The sequence below is a fragment of the Hetaerina americana genome, unplaced genomic scaffold (genome assembly GCF_022747635.1).
Source record: "Hetaerina americana unplaced genomic scaffold, ioHetAmer1.1.p SCAF_3, whole genome shotgun sequence".
NCBI lineage: Eukaryota > Metazoa > Arthropoda > Insecta > Odonata > Calopterygidae > Hetaerina > Hetaerina americana.
The window spans coordinates 97,168,075-97,186,126 of record NW_027286874.1 but is presented as its reverse complement, the minus strand read 5'-3'; the positions used below and the strand labels follow the sequence as shown (position 1 = coordinate 97,186,126).

The 18,052-nt window shown below is 39.9% G+C and overlaps 1 protein-coding gene across 1 annotated transcript in view; it reads left to right on the top strand.

Annotated features, from left to right (window-relative positions):
* The first annotated feature begins 1,050 nt into the window (after positions 1-1,050).
* The window catches only part of LOC139690513 (homeotic protein antennapedia-like), a 306,567-nt gene continuing 289,565 nt past the window's right edge, over positions 1,051-18,052 (top strand). Inside the window, exon 1 of the mRNA XM_071587972.1 lies at positions 1,051-1,066. The gene's annotated coding sequence lies outside the window, so the exon portion shown is untranslated. The remainder of the gene's footprint in view (positions 1,067-18,052) is intronic.

The following is an 18,052-nucleotide window of genomic DNA, read 5'->3' as shown; positions in this document are numbered from 1 at the left end:
TTATCCCGTTAAAAGCTGCGAAGGGTAAGCTTGTCCCTCAATTTTCCAACAACCTAATTTTATAGTCTTTCCTCCGGGCTTTATCGCTTGTTTAGTGAATTTAAGCCCCGCTCCCTTTCGTCGCCATCCCATTGTGGCCCAGGCCGTATACCACTCTTCCGAGCGAACAGCTCATAATAACTCTCTGCGCGCCCTCTCTGTTCACTTCCCATAACTCCGCCCGCCTCCCTCCCATCGCCGGGCATACGTCCCGAAGGGACAACGCAGTTCAGTCTTTCTCCGCCCGTGGCGCACAGCGCTTGCTGCCATCTTCAGTTAGTAAGGGTGAACTATGTGGACACACTGTCACTCGGCAAATGTTTGAGTGCGGTGTAGCCGCGATACCGCCCTCCCGGCAGGCGAAAGGGCTTCGTTCGTCCCTCGGCGGTCAATCGATCATTGCTGCCGAGGATTTTATGGCGACGTGCTGCATTGTTTTCCGCGTATTTTACGGCGTTATGGAAAAATTTGACGGACGTGGCATCGCTCAGGGATTTATTTTAATCGGACGTTCAAAAAATCCGATATGTTGAGAAACTTTTCCCGTCGTCGAAGAGGTAAGAAACATCGCTTGTATTTTAGCCCGTGTGATCTTCATGTGTTTATCCACGTGAGTGAGTGATACTTTTCCCGCCGCGTTTGTGAAATACATAGTATTAACAGAACTCGAATGAGTGGAACTGACAATTTCGGCTCAAACCTGGAAGTAAAGAAGAAGGAAGACGACTCGGATGTGAACAGTACACGTGCTTACAAAGAAAAGACTCCGAGAGTCGTGGAATAGTGAGTTTCACTAATATCTCTGGTGTTTTTGAGTGATTTTATTGAGGAAGTTTTCAAACTAAGCGCCGAAAGACGAGGTCTCGGAAAGCTATAGAATATTTGGTTATCATACATTGTGTGCATAGCAGAATATCACGAACATAAGAATATGCACGGCAAGTTCGTTGCATAAATATTAATACCTACAAATGCTAGCGGGTAGGTTGTGAATGATACAAAGCGCCTACAGTTAACTCCTCTAAAGGTAAGAGAAAGCTCCACAATTCTATGCTTTGGTGTTTCAGCCTTGTTCCTATTCCTTCACTCTTAGCTGAAAGTGTGTCGAGTGATATGTTTATACTTTAGTTGTTCTATCTAACATATATTTCAAGAATTTTTCCTTGACCTTTCAGCTCAACACTTTTGACTATGGTACGATCTGATAAAATACTTACCAAGTTTTAATAAATGAACTGGTAATTTTCATCTATTGGGAAACACGGACTTTAAGTGTATTGAAATATCTCCGTTCACCATAATATTTTTATTTATGTGCCTTGCATTTTCGTTCAGGATTGTGATTTTTCGAAAAAGAACAGTGATCCTGTAAAAGTAACTCTATCTTATAATTGTAATGCAAAAATAAAGTTTTTATAGTATGTTAATGTTCCCTTTTCTTTGCCTTTTCTTTTCTTTCTTTAAATAATTACCGCCTTTTTATGTACCCTATTTTTCTAATTTTTCAAAGGATCGTGTTAAAATTGTAGTATCGAAAGGGACATCTGTGCTGAAACACTAAAAGATATTAATATCCAAATATACCAAATTAATTCAAGTATATATGATACATTTACCTGTCGTCTTTATGATAGTATTTTTTAGTATATTAAATGATTAAAAATTATAATTAATCCTTAATGTAGCTTCTAAGCGGAGTAAATACCAATTAACGTTTAAATGCCTGCAATTAATATAGATCATAAAAACAAGGACGTAATTAGTTCAATATTTTTAATCTACCTCCTTACTTTGACCTAATATGTCCAAATTATTCTAATTATCTCTTTCCGGAAAATGTATTTTTATTCTTCATTTTGTACGCTTCGTTACGCGCTGAAATGGCTTAGAAACCGATTTGTTTTCTGGATACGAGAAAACATTTTAGACATAAGTCCATATGATTTTACTCAGTGTATTGACATATATTTCTAAAAGTTACGTACACATCCCAAGAATAAATAAGAAAACTGAATTATGCGCAACGGCAAATCACTTACAAAACAAACAAAACTCCTCTCTCGATAGCTTCAAATTTCATCCAGTTTTTATATTTGAAGGGAAATGTTTTTGTTTTGCAATCCCTATCTCTGGCCCTCTTTGGGACCTCCGGAACGACCTTTTCGCAATGGCACAACTCGCCATACTAAGCCGGGAAGCACGTGCGCGAACTGGCCGATCCCCCCGCCAGAAGGCGCTCGACTTCCCGCCAAAGGGATCGGCGACTGCGGTGAGTTATGGTGAAGCGAGGATGTGCATACGGCTGCGGACGCGCGGGCCGCCTATGCCGCCGCCGTGGTCGGAATCGTAAAATGGGCGCGAGGTAAATGAGGGACAGTTTACCGCGTACTGTCCAGCTCCCGGCAGAGATTTAGCTGATTATTTATTTTTGACGCATCGACAAATGTGCTTGTTTAGCAGCTGCCCTATGGTCATGGTCCACCAGGAACTCTTGGAAGTCTTGGAAGTTCCACGGAACTAATAGGAGACTATAGCAAAAAGGAAGGAACGTAAGGATTTGTTTATATGTTCTTTTTCAACGAAAAGCAACTTTTTCAGAATCAACGTTTTTCTACTCATAAATATATTTTCAGGTATAAAATATCAGATTAATGAATTAAGCATCTTATAAAACACAAAATATATCCAAATTACGGGTTTTACCATTTTTTAAAGGCAAAGGAATTTAATTTTGTTTTGGGGCATATTATCTACCTTATTTCTTTTTTCCTTTAGTTCAGCAGAGGATTTATTTCTTAAGTGAAGCTCTGCGAGTCATTAAAAATCTGCAATACGAGATTTTTTCATATGTATAAATATATAATAAGCATTTTTTATGATACCCATTGATTTTATGAACTTAATTACAACAGAGATTTTATTTCAATGACTCCGACGAATATTAAATTGAAGGTGAAGTTAAGTAGGTTGTGGAATTCTTTCATTAATATGGAATTCATGACTATTAAACAAATGCCCTTACCTAATTGAAGTAACTCGTTAAAATCTAAATTTTTAAATTATGGAACGGCTTTTAGACAGCTGTTATTCTGAACCTGTATGACCGTTGACAACAAGTTATGAGAATATTTTATTTTATATTTTTACTGTTATGGCCAGTTAGGAATGAAAATGATATTTTTAGGACCCAGGTGGTGTTGAAAAAGTATTCAAATCTCTCTTCTCATTGCCCTATTAAAATAAATTTCATGAGATCTGAAATATATTAGTAAATATCTTGTGTGGATTCATCACCTAAGAACCACCGCATTTGTATTGCTATCACGATACATTTTTTCAAATAATCTTAGCCATCAGTTGAGGAGAATGTGTCAGAGATTTTTTCATATACTTTCCTTTCCCTATATAATGGATATGATATTTAGTTTCTTTCATGAACTTTGATTAACTCGCTAAAATTTTGTTTAAGTCTCAGTTTACCCCTTTCATAGGAAATAACCGTAAATGTCTCCCAAAGTCCGTTTAGAGCTAAAAACTGTTAAAATTGTCAAAATATATTTGTAAAACTTTTTAAAAATATGGCGAGTACTTATTAAAATTTATATATAAAGAATTTGTGGATCCCCTATGAAGACTGAGCCTTCAGTGTGTTGACTATGCCTTAATCTCATATCCATTAGCTCAAATTTTCATTAACGCTTTATTTTACTTGTGGTGCAATATCATGATTTACGTGTATATTATTATATGTATACTTGCTATTAAAAACACGTGCAATGAATTCCAAATTAATTAATTACAGTTTATTAAAATGTTTATTTCATCTTAGATAATGCAGAATATTCGACAATTTTTTCAAACCATTGATCAACGATTTCCGGTGGAAATTCGTTTACACTGAAAATTGAATGGTAACATACACCTGCTATTGGTGAATCTTTTATATGCAATTTAAATACACACTATCATTTTAAGTTTTTCTTCTGATGAGTGAGCTGGAGCTGTCATGATCGACGTTACTTTCACTAATTCTTGTTCAATATAATATCTAATCCAATGATAGCAAAGAATGTTATTCTGCGAATTAGTTATTTCCAGGGATACTAAATATGAAGATAAATAACCCCAAGAAAGGATGAAATGAATGTAAAATGAAAGTAAAATGAATAAACATCCTGTAATTTTACTCAATAGTATGCCCAAATATTGAGCCATCCAGAATGATTATTTATTTTTGCAGCAAGTGTATATTCGCATGTGACAAAATAATATACACTTCACCTCTAGTTAATTCTTCCCTGTTTAAGCATTTTCTTATTAATTTTTACGATATTGTGAAAAGTTATATACTCCTGTGAAAAATCTATGCCTACGTCGAGAAATATTTTAAATGCTACAGATAATATGCACGTTTTCCTAAAATACATAAATTGATGACGTTGTGACTCATCTCTCCTCAAAACATTTCTGAGAAAGATGGTATCTACTTAAAAATTTACACCTTTACTACCCTATATTTCAAAAAATTGCATGCATTAATTTATATTAATTATTTAGAATGAATTCTATATATGGAGAGCGTACATTTTTACGTTTGATCTTCATTTGATATCATGTAATCAATTGCTTCCAGGAATCAAAATTAATTTTTAATCCAGTTCTTCACCTTGTTCTCTATCTGTTGGCATCTTTATTTCTCGGCAACTGTTTGTACCCAAATATTATGTTTTCTCAAAATCTGTCCTTGGTCCCTTCTTGATATTCATCTCGAGTACAGAAAATGTATTTTCATTGAATACTATACCCTGTTATGAACTTCCGAAGTAATTTTGGGCATAAACTTTTTAAAAGGTTTGACAGTGAAAATAATATTTTACCTGAGTAGCTCTTCTAAAAAATGAAGTTTTTAGAATTTTTTAAAATCTAAGGAATTGAATTAAAGATGGAGTAAGCCCAGATGTCCCTTTTTAGCTTGATTATCCAGGAGAAGGATACATAGTTCGAAAACTGATATTCTACTAAAATGGAAATATTATGCCAGAGCATCTTAGTATTTTTAGTCTTTTGCCAATAATTTTCAAAAACATTGTAAAGAAATAATATTCACCAAATAGAAAAATGATTCACGAGTGCCCTTTCAGCTGACAAAAACTTATAAAATAGTAGCCACCTTATAATATATTTGTTCCGCGATTTTTCAATTCTCTATCATTAAACAAAAATATTCGCTAAAATAAGCTGAGAAAATAAATATCTTTCCATGAGGCACCATTCATAATGGTATAATATTGGCATAAAAATACTGTGTCATAAATTCTTGGCACATGAAGTGCTATTTTATGTTTGATTTAAAATTTTGGTTACAGGGAATTCTAAAAATTCGTCAAATGCGACGACAAAGCGACCCTTGGAAGAGGAAAGGATTAACTGACCGCTCCTCGCTCGAGAGGCCTAATCGGGCGCGGGGATCGCGCTCCGAAGCGCAGCGTACTTCGCGGCGTGAGTGCCTGTGGGAGGGAATATGAGGAGGTTAATCAAGAGAGAGGGAGGGATCGGGGGAAAAGTTTCGATGGGACGGAAAGTGAGCAGAGGATAAAAAAAATAAACTCCGCGTAACACTATCGCTCCGCGTGTGTGTCGTTTTATTTACCAAACGTTTTGGTTCCCGACACCCATTTAGGAAGCCATGAATGGGGCGTAAAACCGCACAAATCGTCCGGCCTCGTGTTTTACGGCCGCTTTCCTCGCTCTTCACCCCTTCCCTCACGACCCTCCCCCCTCGCCCCATTCCTGCGTTCCCCGCGATACCATCTCTTCCCCTTCGCCCATCCCCACGTCACACCCCTCCGCCTGCCTAACCCAACCCCCCCCCCCCCAACGAACAGTCACAAAAATGCTTCTCTCTTCCTTCTTCCCTCGAACTCTCCCCACGCACACTTTCTAACCGTCACCTGGGCCCCATCCTTCAATTCTCATTTTATTAACGACCATTGAAGCGTCTTTGAGAGTCACAGAAATGATTTTGTCTCCCACCCACACAATCCAAACTTATTTCCTCACCCGTCTCCAATCGCACGATGCCATCAAGAAATTCGCGACGGGATGAGACGAATTACAATCACTCATTCAGTTTTTACAATTTTCTCTACCTGAAGATCGAGGGCAAATGATATTATTTTTTTGGTTACCCATAACAACAACGTACCCTTCAGTCAAACTCATTGATTTTTTAACATGCGTTTTTGGAAAGGCCTATTATACGAGGGTCATCCGGAAAGTAGTACCCGTTCGTGCCGCATGAAGTGCTGACGACGCGAGTAGCCGCTGGACGAGGTCAGATAGCTTCAGTGGCTTGTCTGCCTTCTCTGAGCCAAGTTGCGTGACGCTAGCATTGCCTGTGTTGTTTCTGTGATTGTTTACAATGTTTAAAAAAATTGAGAACGCCGCCAGTTGTGAAGTGAGGGCAGTGATTAAATTCCTCAATGCAAGAAACGTTCGCCCATGTGATATTCATCGCCAATTAAAGGAGGTGTATGGAGACAATGTAATGGACGAGTCGTCTGTTCGGCGGTGGTGTCGCAACTTCAACATGGGGAGGGGGAACACACACGACGATGAGCGTTCGGGGAGACCGTCTGTCATTACAGACCAACTGGTGAGCTCAGTTGACGAATTCGTGAGGAACGATCGGCGCGTCACAATTGATGACATCTGTGAGCATTTTCCCAATGTTTCTCGAACAATTGTTCATGAAATTGTTAAACACCATCTGCATTATGCAACAATTTGTGCAAGATGGGTCCCTCGCGTATCTCAATGAGCTGGCGGCGAAGGACTATGCAGCAGGAATACAGAAACTTGTCACACGTTATGACAAATGCCTTAATTTGCTTGGAGATTATGTTGAGAAGTAGTTTAAAGTATCCTCTTTCAAATAAAATTTTTTATGTTTGTTAATATTTACTTTTGTGTCTTTATTTCACGAACGGGTACTACTTTCCGGATGACCCTAGTATATCAGAATATCCCATTTTCGCACAGTTACGCTCAAATTAACATAGTTTCCATCAGGCATGCATTTAAATAACTACATGACTTAAATCTTCATTTTTAATTAGTGTCAGAAAGCATTATAATAATCCTTAATATATTATCATTAATTTTGAATAACAAAATGTCCACATAATGATTTAACATGTAAAAACAAAAATGATATTTCGGTTCTTATTGAAATCTAATCTAGAGTTGGCTGCCGCGGAGATTACGAAATGGGACATAAGTAGTGTCATGCCAAACCAGGTCGAAAGCAGTTCGTATCTTAAGAAACATTTGTAACATTTTAATATAATAATACTGTTTGTCGAACTGAAAATCCTGTTGCATTTGAGTTCATAAGATAGGGGATGAAGGAAATTGAGACATAAGGATTAAGGAGATTTAAACAACCGATGAGGTACACTTGCTTTATAATCTGCGTAATTATGAATATTCATCAGTTTCCGGGGATTATTTCAATGTCTGTAGTGCATCTTATCCTCTAAAATATCATTCTTTACGAATGTGTGTTAGTTATAAGTACTCATCCGTTTCCCATGGTAAAGCGAGGTGTAATGGATATTCAACAGAAAATAAATTCACGTACGTGTAATTATATGAATAGGTAATTCAAAGCAAAATATTATTGCCCTTGGAGCAGCTTCCATCAAATTAAGTGACATTTTTAAATGAAATACAACCGTTACAAAGTACAGTCGCAACTCTATCGGAAAAGGGAGAATTTGATGATTAGATTAAAAGGTAATTCGTAAAGATATAAGATCAGGATTTTTGGGAGAGTAATAACTATTATTCACGAAAAGTAACTACCTTAATCACGAGTCCCATAATTATAAAAATCTTTGCCTCTTTAACACTTTTCAATAATGAATAGGTGCCGGCCACTGATTAGACTTGCATTCTTTTTTAGCCTTGCTATCAGGCATAGACTCCGGCAATTATCTGAGTTTAATTCACGCTTTTTTCTGCTCGATTCCATGAGCATTCACAGTGTTTCTCTCGCTTTCTATCCGCAATCGCGGTGGGCCTCCCTTTGATCTTTGCGGCGCGATTTCTCCCAATCTCATGTCTTGGGATTTTAAGGGCGTTTTTTTTGCCAGATCTTCACCTCTCCTTCCAACCCGTTTCCCTCTCTCTCTCTCCATCTTCTGCCTCCCCTCTTCCGCGCGGCACATAACCCTTTCGGCCGTCCATGGCGATGCGGAGGATTTATTCCGAGCCATCCGAGTGTCTTGCGTGCTTAACACCTCGTCATTTCGTCCCATCCCCAACCCAAATATGTGCCCCCCCTTTCTTCCCTCCCATCCCAGCAGTTGGATTCTTTATAGCTTATAAAGCGCTGCTGTCGGCGAGCCTTACCGAAACACGTCCTCCTTATCTTTCCTTCCTTTTCCAAATGACTGCCGCCCCTCATCGTCTCTCAAGGAAGTCCCTCCGTTATTTTGGCGCCATGCCGTTGGGTGTCTCTGGTGTCGCTTTTACTCATTGGGGAGTTCAAGTAGTTCGGGAGTCGATTTGCTGCGATTCAGCTCAATCGATGCGAAGAGAAGAATCGATGCGAAGTTGGTGGAAAATCTGGGAGAATTCTCTTTACAGGAGTGTCATAAATTTCCCGCTCTGCGCGTATTCTATAGGCCGTGGGTCTTTACGGAGGAGTGGACCTGCGGTTTGCGTAAAGTAGAGCATGCATCCAATTTCCGATAGCTTAAAGATACTAAAACGAGTTTTTCCTGTTTCCTTTCCATGATAGCTACCTATTTCTTTATGTTTAAGTTTGAGAATAAAATGGCAAAGATAAAACAAAAACGAGAAGGGGATAAACAGAACGCTGAGTTTTGGTATCGCAAAAATGTTTTCGCTCAGGTAGTATCCCGGGAGTTTATTTTTTATTTAGTATTTCTCTCAATAGAGGACTTAGTTTCACAAAAATGTCAATTTCAGTTTTTAACAGTTTTGTCTTTTTCGTCTCTTTTCCTTAACATCGCCCTCCGAACCTTCCGTTACTCGGCGAGAAAAATATCCCTCATATTACGATTTATTCCTCGTATTTTTTGCAATGGTAAATTAAGAAATAAAATGCAATTATCCATATGAGACGACTCTCATGGCTTTATTCCTCTTTTCCCTCAATTTTACAGTTTTGATGTAATTCAACTTGATATTAAACCACTTGGCTTTTCCACATAGAAATGTTTTCTATGCGGAAAAGTCAAATGGTTTAATATTAAGTTCGATATGAATATTTTCCACATAGAGACGCCAGAAACTGTTTTATTGTTTTGCTGTAATTTATTGCTATTGCTCTCTTTCGCTCCACATTATGTTATGCATGTATATCCCATTCGTAAATAGTTTATATTAATAAAAATTTAATAGTATATATTTATAAAACCGAAATATTGAATTATTATTACATTTATGTTACATCTTAATATATTTACCATATTTATGAATATAGTTCTCTAACATTTTCAATCGCATTTTTGCTTGAAAAGTATTTTCTACCATTTTCATCCAGGATGCAGCAGCAATGGGTGGCAAAATCCTACACTTACAACGGCCAATTACATTCATTTAGCATACTCAATTAAATTCTTCACCAATCGATCCCTGGCTCTTATGTTTAAATTACTCTAAAATCTGAATTTAATTATGTACAATATACTTATGTTATAAAGAATGTCGAAAGTAATACCTTCATTGCGTCAGCTAAGATATTTTTTCGCAACATGTGAATTGAAGTTTTCAATTTGCAATTATTTTCATGCTGTTTGGCCATAACTGCTGTACTTAGGAGGACCAGAATTATTATTAAATGCGAATCTCTTAATTTGTACTGCTAATATAAAGATGAAAATTGTCTATCAAAGTATTTTGTTTAGAAATGTTCTATTGTACATGATACATTTATTTACATGAAAATAATTTTGCCTTGTGTGCTTTGTCTTAATTTATATTTCATCTTTTACAGGTAAGAGACACTTCTTCAGGTCTTGCCATGATTTTTCATCCGGTAAACCTTCCCATTCAACATTTTCGGTTGCATAAAGGTAAAATAGCTCTAACCACTTTATTGTAATAAGAAAAAGAGTGATCGTTGGAGGGGCAGAGGCCCAAATTCTTATTAATCACCAGGGAGCTATTTAATTTCCAAAATAAATACCTAAACTAGAATGGCTAATTAACATTTATTATTATTAATGCGTTAACTTACAACCATTTGAAATGTATTTGATATGACCAATGAGATAAAATTTCCCTGGTAGAGACTTCACTAAGTATCTCTGATTAATAGAATAAGGTTAGATGACAATATGTACATGTACATAAACTTTCTATTGTTAACCTCGATGAATAACAACTATTACCAGAGGGCCTTAACGGGAATGTGATTTCCTTGTCCGCGATTTGATACTTTTGCTCAGGTGCTCGTAAATCTTGTGTGGTCGCAGAGAATGGATCTCAACCGTAAACCTGTCATTTACTTCAACTTGGGTCAGACAACAGTCCCCGATTTTCCACCGAGGTTGGGCAACCGAGAGAGCATAGTGGAGAGGTCTTGTCTAGATCAGCCTGCCTCGAGTGTGTCTATTGACGATTGCCTTTTGTTTTCCTGCAGTTAGATTCCTACGTCATCCTCCCAACACGAGGCTCGGCCTCCAGTCTTCCCTCCCACCTGGGGAAGAGGCCCGTCGGAGCATTCATTTCGTCCCCATTATATCCAACTCACTGCCACCTGTCCAGCCATCTTCGCCCACCATCATCTTCTCACCCTTTCACCTCCATCATCCCTTCCCAAGCCCTCCCAGCTCTTTCTTCCCTCCTTTCCTCTCCCCTGTCCCTTTTCATCCGCTTCCCTCCGACTCCCTGGTCGTACCTTCTCTCCCCCCATCGAAGAGAGTCCTCCTCTGCGCCAAGAAATCTCCCGCATTCGACGCGCGCCGGTCAATTCCGAGCCACAAATCCTCCCTAACCGTGCCTAAAACACGCTCCACCCCCATCCATCCGCCCTCCCCTTCCTCTACCGCCCACCTCACCGGACCCCTCTAATTCCACCCACTTTTTCACGGGAATCGCCCGGCGAGAGGCACCTCACCCTGTCAGCCTCCTGCCCACTCTTCAACCCTCATACCTTCCCTCCACGTATGCTTCAGCAACCCCTTCCCCCCCGCGCCTTCGCTTTCTCGCATTTAGCTCCACCCAAAAGCAATTTAAGTCGGACCTGTAGCCTGTCTATCAGTTTGCAGCGGAGATTTTCTACCTGGGTCCATTAATCAGATTCTTTATGACTGATTTACGGCCGTTTTGTGAGAGACAGAGAAATCCCTCCTCCCTCTCCCTCTTACGTCCTCCTCGCCCCCTCCCAACCCCCCTTAACCACCTAAACTCTCGCCTCGCTTCTCCCCCCTTGCCATCACGGAGAAACCTCTCTTTCGGCTCGGAGACGTATCCTTGCGGGCAGGGACGCGTATAACCTCGATCATCACCCTACGCCGCCTCTCCCTCCCAATCTTTGTGTTCCCTCTAACTGGCTCGCCTTTTTACTCTCTCGAATATCATTCCTCATCTCCTCCCTCCCTACCCGGACTCCCTTCCATGCTGCCGCTCGTCTTCTGCTCCACCGCGGGCACTTCCTCCTCCCTCGGCCCCCCTCCCCTCATTTCGATGCCGCCTCACACTTGCCTCCGCCGCCACGGCTAACCCTTCTCCCAACACCCCACCCCCCTCCGGCCGCCCTCGTCCACCCTCATCCAGTAATAGCAGGCATCGGGGCCGCCCTTCCCCGCAATCTCGCCTTCATTATCCCCCTCACTGGGCGTAGTCAATGGAAACGCAAACGTTTGAACCAATTTTTAAAAGTCTTCTCCTCTTCCCCACTTGGGGCCTCTCCCTCCCTTAAAAAGCCTCCCTCTTCCTAGGGGTGTGCTTCGGTCAAAAGTTCGTGCCTTACGGTGCAAGGCACCGCCGTTTCCCTCCCAGCCCAACCCCTCTTTACCCATCTGGCCCCCATCTCGTTCACCTTCGATCCGTTTCGTATATGTTTTTGTTTTATGGGAGTTATTTCTCGTGAAGGCATGATTACAATTTCGAGGATGGGGATTTACGCCTTTATAATTTGCGTTGATCCTCTATAAAAAGAGAGTTCTCTTTAGCGGACGACGCCGGTGATTCCGGACTGTTCATCTTCGTCGGGGAAGCCATAAATCGTGACACATCAGAATTTTTGGGAAATGGCTATCATTCATGCTTGAAAATTCTTGCTCACGCATCATTGCTTGAGGAGGTAAACTTTTGCTTCAAATTGCTGAAGGGTTCCTTTTCATGATTGCATGGCCTGAAATTGGCACGAGGTAAAACTTGTAATGGGATCGAATATCAATACAAGTGAATGAATTGAGGAAAACACTCGTCATGGCCTTCCAATTGGACCTTACTCTATCTCATCGGTAGTACATACCAGGCAGGATCAATTAGAAATAAGAATTTACAATTTTCCACAAGAATAACATTAAAACTCAGATCAATAATTTCTATCATTGCCAAGAGAAACATTTCTTTCATCACTCTATAACTGTGATGTAATTAATTCCCTAAATGTATTAATTTAGCTATGTTTCCGTTATGACCTTCAACTTAATTAATATCAAATTTTCTCTTTAACCTTCATTGTGAAAGTATTCTCAGGATGAATAGACAGTAGTTATTAGAAGAAAGTTTTGATTGAATATTTTTCTATTTAACGTTTATATCTTGTCAGCTACTATATCATTTAATTTCAAATTGTTTTTACAAATTTCCCTTTTCTTCTGCCAGAGGAAAATATTTATAATATTCATAATTGGTTACTCAAGCTCATTAGACTGAAGGTCTTGTTTCGCAATATCCTTCGTATTCTGCTATGCTGCGATTGCACGAGAACACGTCTATCTTAGACACGGGTTTGAATATATAACGATTGGGCTGGTAGGAGCACAATATGAACTACTGGAGAAACCCATGATTTCCTCCAAGACATGCATTCTGCCTCTTCTCTCTTTCGCACCGCCTTCCAACTATCTTCCACCATCCACATCACTCTCTTCCCCTCCTTCCCTAACTCCCACTCCTCGCAGCCACACCCTTTTACTTCAATTTCTAACCCCCATCATACACGCCATCTCCTCCATCCTCGACACCCAATGCTTCACATTTCAGCTACCTCCATCCAAGCAATCTCACTGTACTCTCTTTCTCCTATTCTCAGTTGATCATTTAGCTCTTATTTTAACTCCGAGACCACCCATTATCTCGAGAGACAATCCTGTTAACCTATCCAAGACAAATCAATCCAGTGGTACTTAAGGAATCAGATTATACACCTATGATTCTTAAAATATCAGGGTTAGGTACTTTACATTTTGATCACACGATTGATTTCTCTCAAATAGTTACCAGTTTCACCAAATGGGTTTTATATTATTCCCTGAATTCTGATTTATATGTGAATTTTGTGAAAATATAATTCTCAATTTTGTTCTTGGAATTTTTGAAGGCTTATGGACTCATTTAAACATTTCTAAATTATTTGGTAATATCTCCCGTTTTTTAGGTAAAAATATATTTTTAATACATTATGGTCACATTAAAACTTATATATATTTTGTACAAATCGGGAATTTTTAAAATCTTTCTTCTCATAACCTATTGTAAAATTTTGAGAGCTCTAAGCTATTATTTATTTCATTTGGATAAAATTACTCTTTTGGTCAAGATAAAATATTTTCCATGGTTGGCAACGTTTCCTGAGAAAACGCTTCCATTGTTACTGAAATCCATTCCATGGTAATCGTTTGTACCACCGAAAATTTAAATACTTACCTATTGCTCAATGCCATCCCCAGATATATGAAATCAAATTAACCACTTGAAATCAATGAAGTATGGTAACGTTCCTTTTCTAAATCCTTCACTACGTGTTGAGGTAATTAACATCTAATAAACACGTGTGTTGGGATATTTCGTAATCGAGCGTAAATGTTTGAAGGCCAAAAGTTTTTCAATCCAAAAACTTTCATCAAATTTGAGATATTATGATGGATTATCATTGACCAGCAATTATAACCTGGTGACGCTAATTCCTGGCTTTTCTCCTTCGATTTACAGTAACTGTGAAATTATTTTTTTAGGATTAGAAATTAGTTGTATTTCCTTCAGTTGTTCTCTGACAGAACATTTAAATGAAAACATTTGCTTCTTTCTTTGCTTTCATTAGTTAACCCGATTCACTCTCCACCCATATGACTCAGCGTTCCTTTCGTCTTCCCATACCCGCCTTCCTATCGCCCTCCACCCTGCTCCACGCTCAAACTCTCGGCTAACACTCACTTTATCTCCCCCACGTCGCTCCCCTCTCCGCCGTGTTACTCAACCTCCGTCCGCTTGACAATCCACCCGACTCGAAACACATTCTCCTCATCACCTTCCACTCTCTCCTATCCCCCTCCACCTTACTTCCACCTCTTTTCCATTCCCGTCATCCCCTTCGTTCCCTGCCCATCCCCTTTCATCCCAGTGCGAGCGAAGGGTGAAGGCGCCATAACTCAAAGCGGCGTCGGCGGTCACGATGGGCTTCAGCCAATCAGAGAACGCCCTCAGGCCGCGTAACGAATTGTGCCGAGTTCAAATGTCAGCAGTTTCTATTCGAAGGATTTCTATTTATTTTCTTCTCATATCTTTCCCTGGCCAGCTGACCTATTCCCTACTCTACTGGAGATTCTAGTCATGTCTTCTTCGAAGGCAACTCATTCCATGACGAAGAATCAGGTGGGCATTTTTCTATCGTTCTAGGACACCAGCCGGTATTTTTCCCGAGTATAGAATTTTAAAGTTGCCATTATTACTTTCCATGCTTCTTGATCGGACTCTATTTGCATTATGACAGAAAACATGATGCGTGTGGCAGATATGGAGCACGTAGTTCAATAAGCATTCTGGTACTGGATTCTTTTTAGGCAATCGTGATTTGTCAATTTATTTTTATTGGGATTAATTTCTCGTTCCTATTCTATTTTCATCATTGTATTTCATTTAGATGTTATTATCACATTTAGCTGTTAGTTGTTTATCAATTAGAGTCATATGATGCATACATTAGGAATTACATACAGCGGGTGATGATTTTCCAACGTCTCGAAACTCTTTCGGACTTTTTAGCGTGTATGTTTCAATGTAGATATGAAAGAGTAGGTGGCTTAAACTTTTGTCGAGGACGGGCGACATAAAATAAATTCCCATTTAACCAAACGAGTCGGTTACTCCGGGAGCGCACCGCTTGCACTGGCGATACAATTACCTACAAACCCCCTGCGGTCATCAGCGTTCCTGATCGCGTGGCAATGAACACGCACCAAGTTAATCGACCCGCGACAAACCCCCGATCCTATCGCCTCGCACACACCGTTACACCCCGTTCTCTCTGCCTCCCTGCCCCGCCGACCCCTCATTTTCTTGCTACCCCGCGTGAGTCCTCGTCCCCACCGGAGCCCCTCGCGCCATTCACCGGCCGCGCCCTCCCTTCGCAACGCGGGCCACAAGGCTCCGTGACACTACCTCCGACGAAGGGAATGAAGCAAGTCCCTTCAACCCCCGATGATATTTGTGAGCTCAGCAAACCGGAGGAGTTGGGGGCATTTCGTTTCTTCTTCGCCTGTGGAATGACCGGTTCCAAAGCGATGCGCTAAGCCAACGCACTGTGGTGCTTACGATTCCTTCTAGAATTTAGAGGCGGCTCGATGCACTCGGATTGGTATTCATCACATCTGGGCAACTTAGTTAAAGAGATGTCTCTCTACCACTTGCGGTGTTTCCACGTCATCGGTCACCCAAATCGTTCCGTATTCAACTCCATATCTTTTGAGCTCGAGGTGAACGGATAAGAATGTTGCTCGATTACACTGACTGGCTGCATGGAACAGCTGGCAATTTGCCAAGCTTTTGCAGTGGCAATAACTGCTCATTACAGTCAGATTGAGAATTCAGCTTTGCTAAAACCGGCACTCTCTTATGAACCCATTTTCTAGCCAAAAAAAGTATATTTAAGTCCAAATCGATGACTAAGGTCACTCCAATAGAGTGAAATAAAATCAATTGATGCTCAAATTTTAAGCTTTCCTCCTTATTTGTGTTTTTATATTGAGACTTCTTGATATCCCTAAATCTTATTAAAAACTTCGACTCAATCGCTCCGAGAGAAAATTTTAACATATCGATGCCTATATTTTCAATTTGCAGAATCAAATTACCTCAAAGCCCTTGAATTATGAAAAATGACCTTTACTAGGTAGCAATATCATTTGATTTTTTATTTAGTTTTAACAAAATGAAGTGTTTAGGTGATATGCAAGTCTTAAAATCAAAAGGAACCTCCTGGAGAATCGTCTAGTAGTTATATCTCTATGAAATTTAACTTTGAAAAATTTGAATTAAAAGTAGTGATTTTTGAGCTAAGTACGTATTTTCATTAGACTTCTGTACACCCCATCCATGGAAGAGGGTTTAGAGAGTCCAACGATTGAGCCTCGTCTCATGAAATATAACTTGATATGCGAATGCTTCAAAGCGTTCCGGCCAATCAACGCATGCACAGCCCAGTTTTGACGCAGACACACCGCAGTGTCTAATCAAACACGACTGTCGGGAATAAATCTTTTGAATCCTCCTACCGCTCCACCTTTAATGCTCTTACCTCGATCCGCAGGTAAAAAACGACCAATGATTCTAGGTGGAGACGCAAATAAAATTCACATTTCCATCACGTAGTCGCCTATCGTCGATGGCCAATGACGCCGAGCTTTTGTTCTTCGAAACGCCGGCCTGCAGCCGATGTCTCGTCGGGGATAGCCTCCGAGAAAGGCGGCTTCTACCTTGGGACTGAAATCTTCGCAAAGATGGTTGAGTTAGGGGTATGGTGGACGCGCGGGGGGAGCGGGAGAGCGATCCCTAAATGCCGATTGGGCAAAGAAGGGGAAGATTAGGAGAAGGAGAAGGGGAATGTCAGCGATGCAAAGGAGATGCTTGCCAATCGCGGTATGCGAAGGGGATGAAGACGGTGTCCCCGAATCGGACGGTTATCGGCAGAGCGTTCGGGGTGAAGAGGGAGACCCTCGGCGGGGGTAGACTGCAACCGGGAACCTGCGCTCCTGTGCCGACGGCCTGAACTATTGACAATGATTTACTATCGCAATGCAATGGGGCTGCACCAAGAAATCTATTCTCTTCTTGTATCCCAGGATGAAGTTCGCCCGATAAGTTGGGTGCTGTTTTCTGAGATCTTTGTGCCCGATTGGTAAACTTCAATTTTCTGCGTTACCAACTTAAAAAAAATACTAGATAATGCAAGTTAGGCTGATATGCTACACATCAAGAGAAGATAAATATGTTCAGTGGTTCAATATATCATTCTTTTCTTTCATACGTATTTTAAAATAATCATCATATATGAAGTTAGACATAGATGAACTGTTTCGAACCAAGTTGAAACTACTTTTTATGCATAATAATTGCATTCTAACTGAAACAATTAATTATTGTTGAACCTTACTAATGCATCTATACACATGTGACTTCAGGCAAGACGCCAGCCGTCTTTCATCGCATGTGTAAATAAATCTAAATATATTATTTTCTATGAAACACCTAATGTGTTTTCTGATTATTTTTGATGCATTGCTATACTCATTTCATTCAACAATGCGTTTTAAATGAGAATAATTATCTAATTCTTAAAATTTCATTTTTTAGTTTTGCCTGTAGTTTAAAAACTATAAATTCCTGAACCTACTTGTCATACTCGCAATTAGCTCGCTGGTAATTCTATTCTGTATGACCTCATTTACATTTTTACTAACAATTGGATTTGAGGAGAACGAAAAGGTCTTTATATTTACATGTCTTGTAAGACATAAAATGATAGATCAAT